A 12,870-nucleotide genomic window follows, 5' to 3' on the forward strand; every position below is an offset into this window, starting at 1 on the left:
AATTAGGCTTTCTTTGGGGGGGTACATTTTGCTAAGAGCCACTTTACTGTAAATGCATTTTAACAGGAAGAATAAGAAAAAAATGGAAAAATTCATTATTTCTCAGTTTTCAGCCATTATAGTTTTAAAATAATACATGCCTCCATAATTAAAACTCACGTATTGTATTTGCCCATATGTCCCGGTTATTACACCGTTAAAATTATGTCCCTATCACAATGTATGGCGACAATATTTTATTTGGAAATAAAAGTGCATTTTTTCCATTTTGCATCTATCACTATTTACAAGTTTAAAATAAAAAAAAATATAGAAATATTTCATCTTTACATTGATATTTAAAAAGTTTAGACCCTTAGGTAAATATTTACATGTTTTTTTTTATAGTAAACATTATATTTGGGTAGTTTTGGGAGGGTGGGAGGTAAACAATAGATTTATAATGTAAATGTGTGTTAATTTTTATTTTTTTTTCTTTCAGGTGCAGTACTACTTTTTGGCCACAAGATGGCGGCCATGAGTTTGTTTACATGACGTCACTCTAAGCGTAGCACACGCTTAGAGTGACGCATCGGGGAGGGAACAGCCAGAAAAAGCACAGCTTCCGAGAGAAGCTGTCGCTTTTTCAGCGGGGGAAAGGAATCAGTGATCGGGCACCATAGACCGATACATTGATTCCGTGGATACCGAATCCGCGGCCGGGAGTGCGCGTGCACGCGCGCGATCGGCCGCGGGAGCGAGCGGTAGCGCGCATGGTTCCTGGACGTAGAAACTACGTCCAGGAACCAAAATAGGTTAAAGAGGAACTCCAGTGACATATACTGTAGTTGAATGTAGTAAATTATTGAGGATACCCACTAATATCCTGGTCAGCATCAAACACTTCCTTTATCTACATATTGCTGAATATTGGGGTTTAACCCTGCCTTCCCTAGGCTGTTCAGCTATGTGGAATCCAGGTATATTTTCTATTGGCTTCAGGACTCAAACAAGCATTCTGCAGAGATCACCTGCCAGGACTAAAGATGTTGCCACCTGTGATAAATTTCAGAATGTAAGTTGGGGTGAGGAAAGATTAAATAAAAAACTGAAACTCCATAAAGAGAGAGATAAAAACAACTTCTGCTAAAGAAAAAAGTGCTCAGTCAGTCACAAAACCCACCCCACTCATCGCACTTCCCCAACTTCACTAATTGTAGATAAGCTGCATATATACAGTTGGCTGAGGGAAGAATATAATCTCCAATAAACAGAAAAACTTCCTGGAGTTGTTAACACAAAGTAAGTAAGAGCAGGCACTGCATAACCCTGCAATGACTCAGAGGCCAGATTCCCAGTTACAGTATAACAGTTCCCAACAGGAGCCACCACATAAGGCATAAAGGTCTCCTCCGATAAAAGTTTAGAAAAGTCCATCTGGCACTACTCGCCACCAACCTTGACGTTACCACAGTCTATTGTATAATCCACTCACCAACTGGGCTTCCGCCATAGCATTTACAACCACAAGCCCAGGGGAATGTCTTGCACTTTGATAGCCATTTATGTTTATTCCCCCCCAGGTATGTGTCATATGAGAAACTTCTATAAAATATTTATTTTCAACCAATTTCGACTATATATTAAATAATACAGTTTGCTCATATTACAAATAGAACATTGCGTATCACTAGTAGAAAATACATGCAAAGGACATGCATGGTTCTCAGCAAGAGAAGAAACATTCTCTAAGGGCTCTTTCACACTTGGACGTTGCGTTAGATGAGACGTTAACTCTCCCGGCGGTCTATTAAAATCCGCCAGGGAGCAGCGCACTTCGATCTCCTCCGGCGATCTCTGATCAGGAAATCTCGTTCAAAGAACGGGATTTCCTGGAGGGCTTCCCCCGTCGCCATGGCGACGGGCGGGATGACGTCACCGAGCAAAAAAAAAAAAAAAAAGAAGAAAAGGAAATCGGCCCAGCAGGGCCTGAGAAAACCTCCTGTGCGGCTTACCCCGAACGTTACCGCCAGGAAGGTTAAAGAGTAACCGTCAGGCTAAAAAAGCTAATTTAAACCTCTATTCTCCTGTGTTAAACAGTTTAGAAGGAAGCCAAAAAGGCAATACTGAAGTTAAAAATCTCTCTCACTTTGTTGTTGGATTAATAGCAAGCCTCTTTATTCCCAAGCTCCTAAGGAGGCCGCAGGTCTTCAGGCCGCATGATACTGCAAAGCATTCTGGGGCTGCTTCTTCTCCCTGGTCCTCCCCTTCATTTGACTACCCCGCCCTAAGGCTGTTTTCACAGGGACTCATGTTACAGCAGCCTGTATCTTGCAGCCAAGCTCACAGCTCTGAAAAATCAAGTGCTGTTCACAGAGCACGTTATGTTAGAGTATACTGCACCAGTCCGGTATTGTTCCTAGCCACATGGCTAATTAATATTCACTGCACTTCTGTGTTGTCTGGATCATGAACCATTTAGGATCTTTGATCTGGATCTTTTTTGTGAGTCGAACCATCAGGAAGCAGGGTGAGGGAGGATATGACATCACAATTGGCTTCATACAAGACAGACAAACATGGAACCTGCCATGAGCTGTCAGGAGCATCAATCTCTGCAAATACTATATAAAAATTCTGTGAAATCCAAACGTGGACAGTGAAATGCATATGCAATGTAAGTACAGCCAATATTTAGCTACTGATATATGTGTTTTTTTTCTCTGAGACCCTATACCTAACAGCTCCTCTTTAAGGTCGCATAACGTGCCCTAACGCAACGCATGTTAGCTTTGAAGTTGGACGTTATATAGAGCCGCGATATGCATCTCTTCATGCGTCCGTGATGCGTACTTTTTGACGCATACTATCAAACGAAAACAGCGCATGCGGCAAATAAAATAAAAAAAAACAGTACCGAGCATGTGCAAACATCCGAACACAGCCACATACGAGTATAACGCACAGCACGCTGCACTTTCATTTACCGTGCTGCGTTATACTCCAACGCAACGTGGGCACTGTGAAAAGCCCATTGATTTTTCAGTGCTGTGAGTTGGGCTGCGTTACAGGCTGCTCTAACGTGCGCCTGTAATGTCCCACTGTGAAAGCAGCCTAAAGCAGCAACTGGGTAAAAATGTAAGTCTATTTATGGTGTGTCTATAATCAGCACTCATCTTGCAGCTCTAGAGCCAGAGCTGTGGAGTCGGGGTGGGAGTCGTGGAGTCAGAGCAATTTTGGGTGCCTGGAGTCGGAGTGGGAGTCAGGAAAAAATGCACCGACTCTGACTCCTAATGAATTTAAACTGTAATTAAAATAGAAAATATGATAAAATGTTCTATTTCTCAGATAATAGTCATCATAAATAATGTATATATACAGTAATAGCTGTGCTTCGTCCACAAAAATAAAATAAACCAATCAAAATTAGTTACTTGTGCTGCTTCAATAAAGCAGTCTCCGTATTTTTAAAGTCAGATATACATATCTGATTGTGACTGTATATATGATGCGTACACAGGAATCTCTTATATATGTTACGGCCAAAACCAGAAATCGGCCAATTCTAGAATTGGCTGGCCATTTCTAGAAGTGGCCGATTTGACGTCGGCCAAAGTCCAAAATGCTGGGAATTTCTGACATTGGCCGGCCAGTTCTAGAAGCGGCCAAAGTCAGTTGGCCAAAGTCCAAAACGCACAGATCCCAGAACATCCTGGGTCCTGTCCAGCACCATGAATGGCACTCGGAACCTCCTCTCTGCTCTGAAAGATACACAACAGCATAATACCCTTCACAGGAAAAAAAAACGTTCTTTGTCACAGCGAATACACAATCCTGCAACAAATCAGCAGCGTGTCTACTTCTTGACGAAAGCAGACAAATTTATCATCCTGCGCTTTAAAATTAGCTGCTCTGCCGCGGCAGTCGAGTGACACAGGGGAGAGATCAAATTACAGTGGTGATTAGTGATGGCTGGGTGCGCTTCTCTGGGCGCTTTGCATGGCTGGGGGCTTTTCTGGGTGCTTTGCATGGCTGGGGGGGGGGGGGCTTCGCTAGGCGCGTTGCATGGCGGGGGCTTCACTGGGCACTTTGCATTGCTGGGGGTGCTTTGCATGGCTGGGGGGGCTTCAATGCACACTTTGCATGGCTGCGGGTGCTGGGGGTGATTTACTGCTGCATTGCTGGGGGTGATTTGCATGTAGGGGGGGGGGGGGGGGCTGCGCACTTTGCATGGCTGGGGTGCTTCACTAGGCACTTTGCATGGCTGCGGGTGCTTTGTATGGGGGGGGGGCTGCGCACTTTGCATGGCTGCGGGTGCTTTGTATGGGGGGGGGGGCTGCGCACTTTGCATGGCTGCGGGTGCTTTGTATGGGGGGGGGGGCTGCGCACTTTGCATGGCCGGGGGTGCTTTGCATGGCTGGAGGGGGGGGGGCTTTTTGGCTGAGAGGGGGGGGGGGGCTTTCGTGTGCGCTGGGAGAGTTGCCTGCACTACTCACAGACCTCAGATCACGGCGACCGAAGAGGCGGGGAGAAGCGGAGAGAGGGAGAGAGGCAGAGCAGCGCGCACGCTACCCGCCCGGACCTATACACTTCACATGCGGAAGTGCCAAATGACTGGCGCTTCCGCACTGAAGTGTTCACGTCCTGCGGGTAACTTGTGTGCTTTGCCTCTCTCCGCCTCTTCGGTCCGGTCGCCCTGATCTGAGGTTTGATTAGTGCAGGCAGCGGGGGAGAGCCGAGGGAGCAGGACTTCGGGACTTGGCCGGCCACATACAGCCACAACGAGTTCTGGCCGGCCAAAGTCCGAAATGAGGGGACATTTCTCACATTGGCCGCATCAGCCGGCCACTTCTCGTTTTGACCGGCCAGAACCCGAAGTGGCCAGACTTCGGGTTCTGGCCGTAACATATATACTAAATAACATCTATGCTGTAAGAATAAAGCCTGATGTGTAGCTGTGTCATTAATAGAGATGGTCAATGAGATTGAAATAATTCTGCGTTGATGCTGATTTATGCAAATTTATGCACTCCCTTTGCGCAATCAAATAATTTGATATGTTGTTAAAATTTGGTTTGGTGACTATGAATTAACCGTTTCAGCCCGCTGGGATTTTTCACCTTATGCATCGGAGCAATTTTCACCTCCTATTCATTCGCTAATAACTTTATCACTACTTATCACAATTTATTGATCTATATCTTGTTTTTTCCGCCACTAATTAGGCTTTCTGTGGGTGGTACATTTTGCTAAGAGCCACTTTACCGTAATTGCATTTTAACAGGGTTAATAAGAAAAAAATAGAAAAAATTCATTATTTCTCAGTTTTCGGCCATTATAGCTTTAAAGAGGAACTGTAACATAAAAATATCCCCTGGGGGGTACTCACCTCGGGTGGGGGAAGCCTCCGGATCCTAATGAGGCTTCCCACGCCGTCCTCCATCCGTCAGGGGTCTCGCTGCAGCCCTCCGTGGAGTCCGGGCAGCGGTGACGTCATTATTTACCTTCCTGGCTCCTGCGCAGGCGCTCTGACGGCTTTCCATTCCGAACTACACGGAAATACCCGATCGCCGTCGGGTCCGCTCTACTGCGCAGGCGCAAGTCTCCTGCGCCTGCGCAGTAGAGCGGACCCGAATGAGATCGGGTATTTCCGTGTAGTTCGGAATGGAAAGCCGCCACAGCGCCCCCGCTGGAGCCAGCAAAGGTAAATATTGAAATGACAGTCGGCACAGTCGCCGGCTGTTCGGAGGGCTGCGGAGAGACCCCCGTGGGACAGAGGACGGCGTGGGAAGCCTCATTAGGATCCGGAGGCTTCCCCCACCCGAGGTGAGTACCCCCCAGGGGATGTTTTTAATGTTACAGAGTCTCTTTAAAATAATCCACGCTACCATAATTAAAACCTATGTATTTTATTTGCCGGTATGTCTCGGTTATTATACCATTTAAATTTTGTCCCTATCACAATGTATGGCGCCAATATTTTATTTGGAAATAAACGTGCATTGTTTCCGTTTTGCGTCCATCACTATTTACAAGTTATAATTTAAAAAATGCTTGTAGTATACCCCCTTAAAATGCATATTTTAAAAGTTCAGACCCTTAGGTAACTATTTATGTCTTTTTTTTTTAATTGTAATTTTTTTTTCCATTAAAATTTTTATTTGGTTAATATTTTGGTGTGGGGCATAAACAGGTCATTTTTAATATTATTATATGTGTAAACTGTAATGTAAAAAATGTGTAGCTGTAGTTTTACTATTTGGCCACAAGATGGCCACCTTCATTTTTGTTTACCCTCCTTGCACTTCTCGCTAAGCGCGGGAGCGCTGCAGAGCTGCCGCCCGGACGTGAGCTTCACGTCCGGGCGGCGGAAATGGTTAAAGGGTACCTGAGACGGATGAAAAGAAAAGTTTTTTATACATACCTGGGGCTTCCTCCAGCCCCCCTCAGGCCAATCAGTCCCTCGCTGTCCTCCTCCGCCACCTGGATCTTCTGCTATGAATCCCGTTAATTCAGCCAGCCAGCACAGTCCGGCCAAATGCCGCTCCTACAGCCAGGAGCATTCTGCACCTGCGCAATAGTGCTACGCAGGTGTAGTAATTCAAAAGATAAACACACCCTTGTCTCTCACCTGGAAAGCTACCAAGATGCGATCACCAAGAAAAAAATCCTCCTACCTATCACAGGAGATCGCAAAGGCCGCCAACAGACCAGCCCAACTATTCCGCACAGTTGATAGACTATGTAATCCATACTGTCTAAAACCCACTATAACTCCCTCAAAGGAGCTATGTGAGAAATTTGCTTGCTACTTTGCTGACAAAGTATCTTCTATTCGGTCTCTCATTCAGTCCACAGCACCCAAGACTCATGCAACTAATGGAAATAGCTGCAAAAACAACCTAACACCCTGGACGGACTTCAAAAGTACTAGTGAGGAAGAGATCTCAGACATCCTCTGTCGTCTCCGCCAGGCAACCTGCGACCTGGACCCTGGACCAACTAAACATATGCTGAAATGCCCTGACCTGCTTGGTCCAGCATTTCACAAAATAGTAAATTGCTCTCTGCAAGCAGGGAGGTTTCCTACCTCAAAAGTAGGAATCATCAAGCCCCTTCTTAAAAAAACCTTCCATGGATCCAGATGCTATGAGCAGCTACAGACCTGTCTCCAACCTCCCCTTCTTAGGTAAAGTTATTGAAAAGGCTGTCTATCTGCAACTTGAAACCAGGCTGTCAGTAAACAACATCCTGGACCCTCTACAATCTGGCTTTAACCACCCTGGCGTTCTATTAAGATTGCCAGGGCGGCTGCGGGAGGGTTTTTTTTAAATAAAAAAAAAACTATTTCATGCAGCCAACTGAAAGTTGGCTGCATGAAAGCCCACTAGATGGCGCTCCGGAGGCGTTATTCCGATCGCCTCCGGCAGCCAGAAGTAACACGGAAGGCCGCAATGAGCAGCCTTCCGTGTTTGGCTTCTCCTGTCGCCATGGTGACGAGCGGAGTGACGTCATGGACGTCAGCCGACGTCCTGACGTCAGCCGCCTCCGATCCAGCCCTTAGCGCTGTCCGGAACTATTTGTTCCGGCTGCGCAGGGCTCAGGCGGCTGGGGGGACCCTCTTTCGCCGCTGCTCGCGGCGGATCGCCGCAGAGCGGCGGCGATCGGGCAGCACACGCGGCTGGCAAAGTGCCGGCTGCGTGTGCTGCTCTTTATTTGAGCAAAATCGGCCCAGCAGGGCCTGAGCGGCAGCCATCGGCGGTGATGGACGAGCTGAGCTCGTCCATACCGCTAAGATGGTTAAGAAACACCACAGCTGTGAAACAGCCCTCATCCAAGTCTGCAACGATCTGCTCATGGCAAGGGACAGAGGGGAATGCTCCATCCTAATCCTGTTGGATCTCTCAGCGGCTTTTGATACAGTTGACCATGAAATCCTGCTTAACAGACTGCAGGAGTACTGTGGCATCAGTGTATCAGTCCTCCAGTGGTTCAGATCATTCCTGACTGACAGAACACAGAGAGCATCCCTAGGACCTATAATGTCCAAACCTGCACCTCTACAATTCGGAGTGCCACAAGGATCAATCCTATCCCCTCTGCTGTTTGCAATCTACATGTTGCCACTCGGTACACTTATCCAACGACATGGCCTGACGTACCACTGCTACGCCGATGACACACAGCTATACCTGTCCTTCAAACCTGGTGGAACAGACCCTACCCCAAAAATAAACTCTTGCTTAGCTGAGCTTCAGGCATGGATGAATGATAACTGGTTGAAACTGAATGCTGACAAAACTGAGGTCCTGTTTGTCCAAAGCCAGTGCTCGCCATCAAAACAGCTCTATCCTAAAGCAACACCATTCAGGATTGGGAATTCAGACATAAACAGCTCCAACCTTGTGCACAGCCTTGGCGTACTAATCGATGGGGAATTGAGTTTCAGAAACCAAATTTCATCTGTAGTTAAATCTTCCTTCTTTCATCTGAAGAACATTGCAAAGATTAAACATCTGATTCCCCCAGAGGATCTTCCAACCCTAGTCCACGCCTTCATCACATCACGGCTGGACTACTGCAATGCCCTTTATGCTGGCCTCCCCAAAAAAGACCTGCGTCGCCTGCAATTAGTGCAGAATGCTGCTGCCAGATTGCTAACAAACCAGCCTCGCCACTGTCACATTACACCGATCCTTCGCTCACTGCACTGGCTACCAGTAAAATGGAGAATACTCTTCAAGATTGGACTGCTGACATTCAAATCCCTGCACAATCTGGGCCCTGGATACATGAAGGACTTGCTGAAGCTGCACCACACCTCTCACAACCTCAGATCAGCAAGTTCTATAAACTTGGTCACTCCCAGAGTGCACCTCAAAAAATCTGGTGACAGAGCCTTCTGTCATGCTGCCCCTACTCTTTGGAACTCCCTACCACACCCAGTAAAGACAGCACCATCCCTGGAGCTATTCAAATCCAGACTGAAAAGCCACCTGTTTAGCCTGGCATTTCCAGATTTATAAAATTCTTCCTCTGTACCACGATGGTCGGAGCCATGCTTATGCGCTTTGAGTCCCACGGGAGAAAAGCGCTTTACAAATGTTATTTGTTGTTGTTGTTGTAGTACGCTCCCGGCGGTGAAGTGTGTGCATGCGCACTACGCCAGACTGGCTCAAGTGCCTGGACTGAAAGCAGAAGATCCAGGTGGCGGAGGAGGACAGCGAGGGACTGATTAGCCTGAAGGGGGCTGGAGGAAGCCCCAGGTATGTATAAAAGTTTAATTTCATCTGTCTCTGGTTTGTTACACAGTAGTACTATACTCTAAATATGCACTCCCCCCACAGAGCTGCAGGGAATCCACTGAGAATGTTGTGCACATTAAACTCAGAGGTGTTGTCTATCACCCATAAACCTGGTTCAGATTATACATGAAGAATGTGTAATGGAGGAAGAATCGCCTCATTCCCCTGCAGAGTACCTGCACATCATTCTTACATGTACCCACAGTCGCATTGCCTAGGGCTTGATCCATGTTCAGATTGCGCATGAAGAATGTGTAAGAGGAAGAATCTCCTTATTCCCCTGCAGAGTACCTGCACATCAGTTGCCTAGGGCCTGATAGATTGTTCCAGTCTGTACCTTTTTCAAGTACTCTACCAAGGACTAGTTTTAGTCTATGACTAAAGGGAATAAATATGGCAGTCTCCATATCCTTCTCACTTCAGTTGTCTTTTAAAATTCCTAAGCGTTGGCAGTTAAGAGACGAATTTCATGTTACATACTTTCAATCAACAAGATTGTAATATGCAAATTAGAGGAGTCGAGGAGTCGGAGAAATCCTAAACTGAGGAGTCGGTGGATTTTTGTACCGACTCCACAGCCCTGTCTAGAGCCCTTTCTGGGTTTGCAACGTGACAAGGGCACTGTCTGCAAGACATACTTTATACATACTCCCTCTGTTTGTATGGAATCCATCTGGATAAACAGAGAAGATGCCAGGACAGGCACACTGAAATGCATCAGTCAATGTGCACTAACATCATATCATGTTCCTGAAGGCCTCTGAAACTCAGTTACTGATATTCACCATGTTGAAAAAAATGGTTACAAACCTATTTCTAAAGAACTCTGGCTCTACCATTCCCACTCTCAGGTAGCTAATGTATAAGTGGAGCCAATGTATCATCACCACTGTTAACCTCCCCAGTAGTGGTCAATAAACAAAGAGCAAGGTATGTAGTGCTCTGGAAGATCTCAAAGAACCCTGAAATAACTTCAAAGGAACTGAAGTCCTCTCTTGCACTGGTGTGGCAAAATTCATGGGTTCACCATCAGATAAACGCTGAGGAACAATGGTGTGCAATGCACAGTTCCAAAGAGACAGCCTTTACTAATCAAAAATACCTGTTCGCAATCTACAGCTGTATAAAGACCAAAAGTATTAGGTAGACAGCCATTGGAAGAATGTTCTATGAATAGATGAGGTAAAAACAAAAACATGGTGGTGGAAGTATCATTGGTTTGGGCCTATTTACCTGCCTGCAGACTAGGATGGCTTGCATATTAATGATGAAGTTGAGTTCTGAATTGTACAAGGAAACTTTGCAGCAAAAAGTCAGTATGTTTACATGAACAAACTCTAGAGCAACTGTGCCATGTAACAACATAACCCTAAACACAAGGTCAATCTACCAAAGCATGGTTATAGCTCAACTAAAAACAACTTTTTTTTAATCATTTTTATTTATAGCGGGGACGTGTAAGAACCAATGTCAATGCGTTAGAGCAGGGGTAGGGAACCTTGGCTCTCCAGCTGTTAAGGAACTACAAGTCCCACAATGCATTGCAGGAGTCTGACAGCCAAAGTCATCATTAATAAAGGCAAATGCATGCTGGGATTTGTAGTTTTATCACAGCTGGAGAGCCAAGGTTCCCTACCCCTGCGTTAGAGCGATCTGTGATCCAGGTGTGGAGATTTTCTCGTTTCCTGTCTTTTGCAATACCCATGAATGGGAAAGGAAGAAATATCATTTATTTTAAAAGCACGCAAAGGGCAATATTTTTATTTCAACAAGTAGTTAAAATCTTGACCTTTTTAAAATATTGCATGGGGGGGGGGGGGGGCCTGAAGTGGGAAGTTCTTGTGAGCACACTTGCCACTGCGATTTTGCGGATTTTTAAGAACCTTACCAAGGCTCCTTTCCTGTACTGCAGTCTTGCGTCTACGGACTACAGTCTTATTAACTACTTCAGCCCTGCTTATTCTGGATAGGATTAGACCGGAAGCTAAGGCTTAATCCAAAGTTTTAGCATAGTGAGCTCTACTTTATTGGTGCATATAGAATTCATCTACGTTACTTTATATATTTTAAAGCACATATACACTAGATGTGAAAACATAAAACCGCCTTACACAGCAGGCTACGTAAGATAAACTATTCCTGTCCAACCCATATCATGGTTCCATTCTTATATTCTTATTGTTTTAACCAAATGCTGGCATATAAGAAATTAGGCAAAGCTGTAAAGGCTTCTCTGTTGCCATACGACTAAAAACTCAGAATGTCTGCCGGCTATAGTGAGAGTGTTGCCAACAGCTGGAGGGCAGCAGATAACCCATGACTGATGCAGATAAGCTGGAAGAGATGTGCCAGCAGAGGGTGCTCCTGCACATGACATTCCTGTACCTCACAGACTGTGACTTGCTCCCTCGCAGACATGCAACACGTGGCTGAAAAATCTGCCCCTTCCTCTTTTATTAAGACCTCATGTAGGGCCCTGCAGCACGCTGAGCTACCTCATTAAACCTCTTCCTGTGCTTCCTGCACTTAGACTACCCAGAGGAGTATGGGAAGCCAGTCACTGAAGTAATTGCCTTGAAACTGTGTTTAAATGCAAGCATGCTGCTCAGCTGGAAAAATACCTAACTGCATTGAGATTGCAAACTATGCCAGCAAAAACTTGCCTCAGAAATAGTAAAGTCTGGCGGATGCACTGAAACGAAATAACTCAAAATGCTTCTAAAAGTATTAATATAAACTCTTTTGTCACATGTTTTTACAACAATTACACAGTTCCAAACAAATTTAAAGGACACCCAAGGCAAAAAACTAATGAAATAAACGATTGTATCCATCTTCCTTCTCCTAAAAATGACGTTTTAAGATATTCCACAGTTTTATTTTATGTTTAAATCTACTTTTTAAGTTTTAACTGTTTTATTGTTTTTGCTCAATGACACATTCATTGAAGTATGCCATTGCTAAAATCTATGAACTGTTGACCCTTTATCGCTTTCCTGCTCTCAGAAGCAATTTTCTGCTAGGAAAGTGTTTTATAGTTGGAATTTCTTATCCGTGAGGGTCACACTGTAGTCACTTCCTGTCTGAGTCAGGACTGAGTCAGCCACTTACATACCTGATATTTAACTATTTCAGACAGAGAAAGAAAAAAAGGAACACAGTGTTGTTATTTGTGTGATAGGCACTGTACATATATCCATGTCTATCATCATGTCACATGTCCCCTCGGGTATCCTTTAAAGTTCTATGCACTAACCTGATCTTGAGGGGAGTAAGTAAAAGTATAAACCACCTGTCCCTTCCACACGTGAGCAGATGGAAGGCAGTGCAGTTGAGGACGTTTTAAAAATAGTCTGTATAAACGTACCCTAAATGAACACTTCAGTTTTGTTTACCAACGTGCATATGCATTTAAATGTATGTATAGAAACAAGCCAATCCAGAGGGTTCCTGACTGGAAGAGCTGAGTGACAATGGGGCTGATACAATATTACCATTACTACCGCCAGCAGTGTACTGTGAGTTACGCTATTAGTATGACCCCTGGAACGCCAGTACTACGGATGTTGCTATGGTAATGCTTATT

General features: G+C 45.2%; 1 protein-coding gene across 1 annotated transcript in view; it reads right to left on the bottom strand.

Moving 5' to 3' along the window:
- The window catches only part of TOP3B (DNA topoisomerase III beta), a 72,569-nt gene that overhangs the window by 46,024 nt on the left and 13,675 nt on the right, over positions 1–12,870 (bottom strand). The window lies entirely within an intron of this gene.

Source organism: Hyperolius riggenbachi, chromosome 1 (genome assembly GCF_040937935.1).
Source record: "Hyperolius riggenbachi isolate aHypRig1 chromosome 1, aHypRig1.pri, whole genome shotgun sequence".
Lineage (NCBI taxonomy): Eukaryota > Metazoa > Chordata > Amphibia > Anura > Hyperoliidae > Hyperolius > Hyperolius riggenbachi.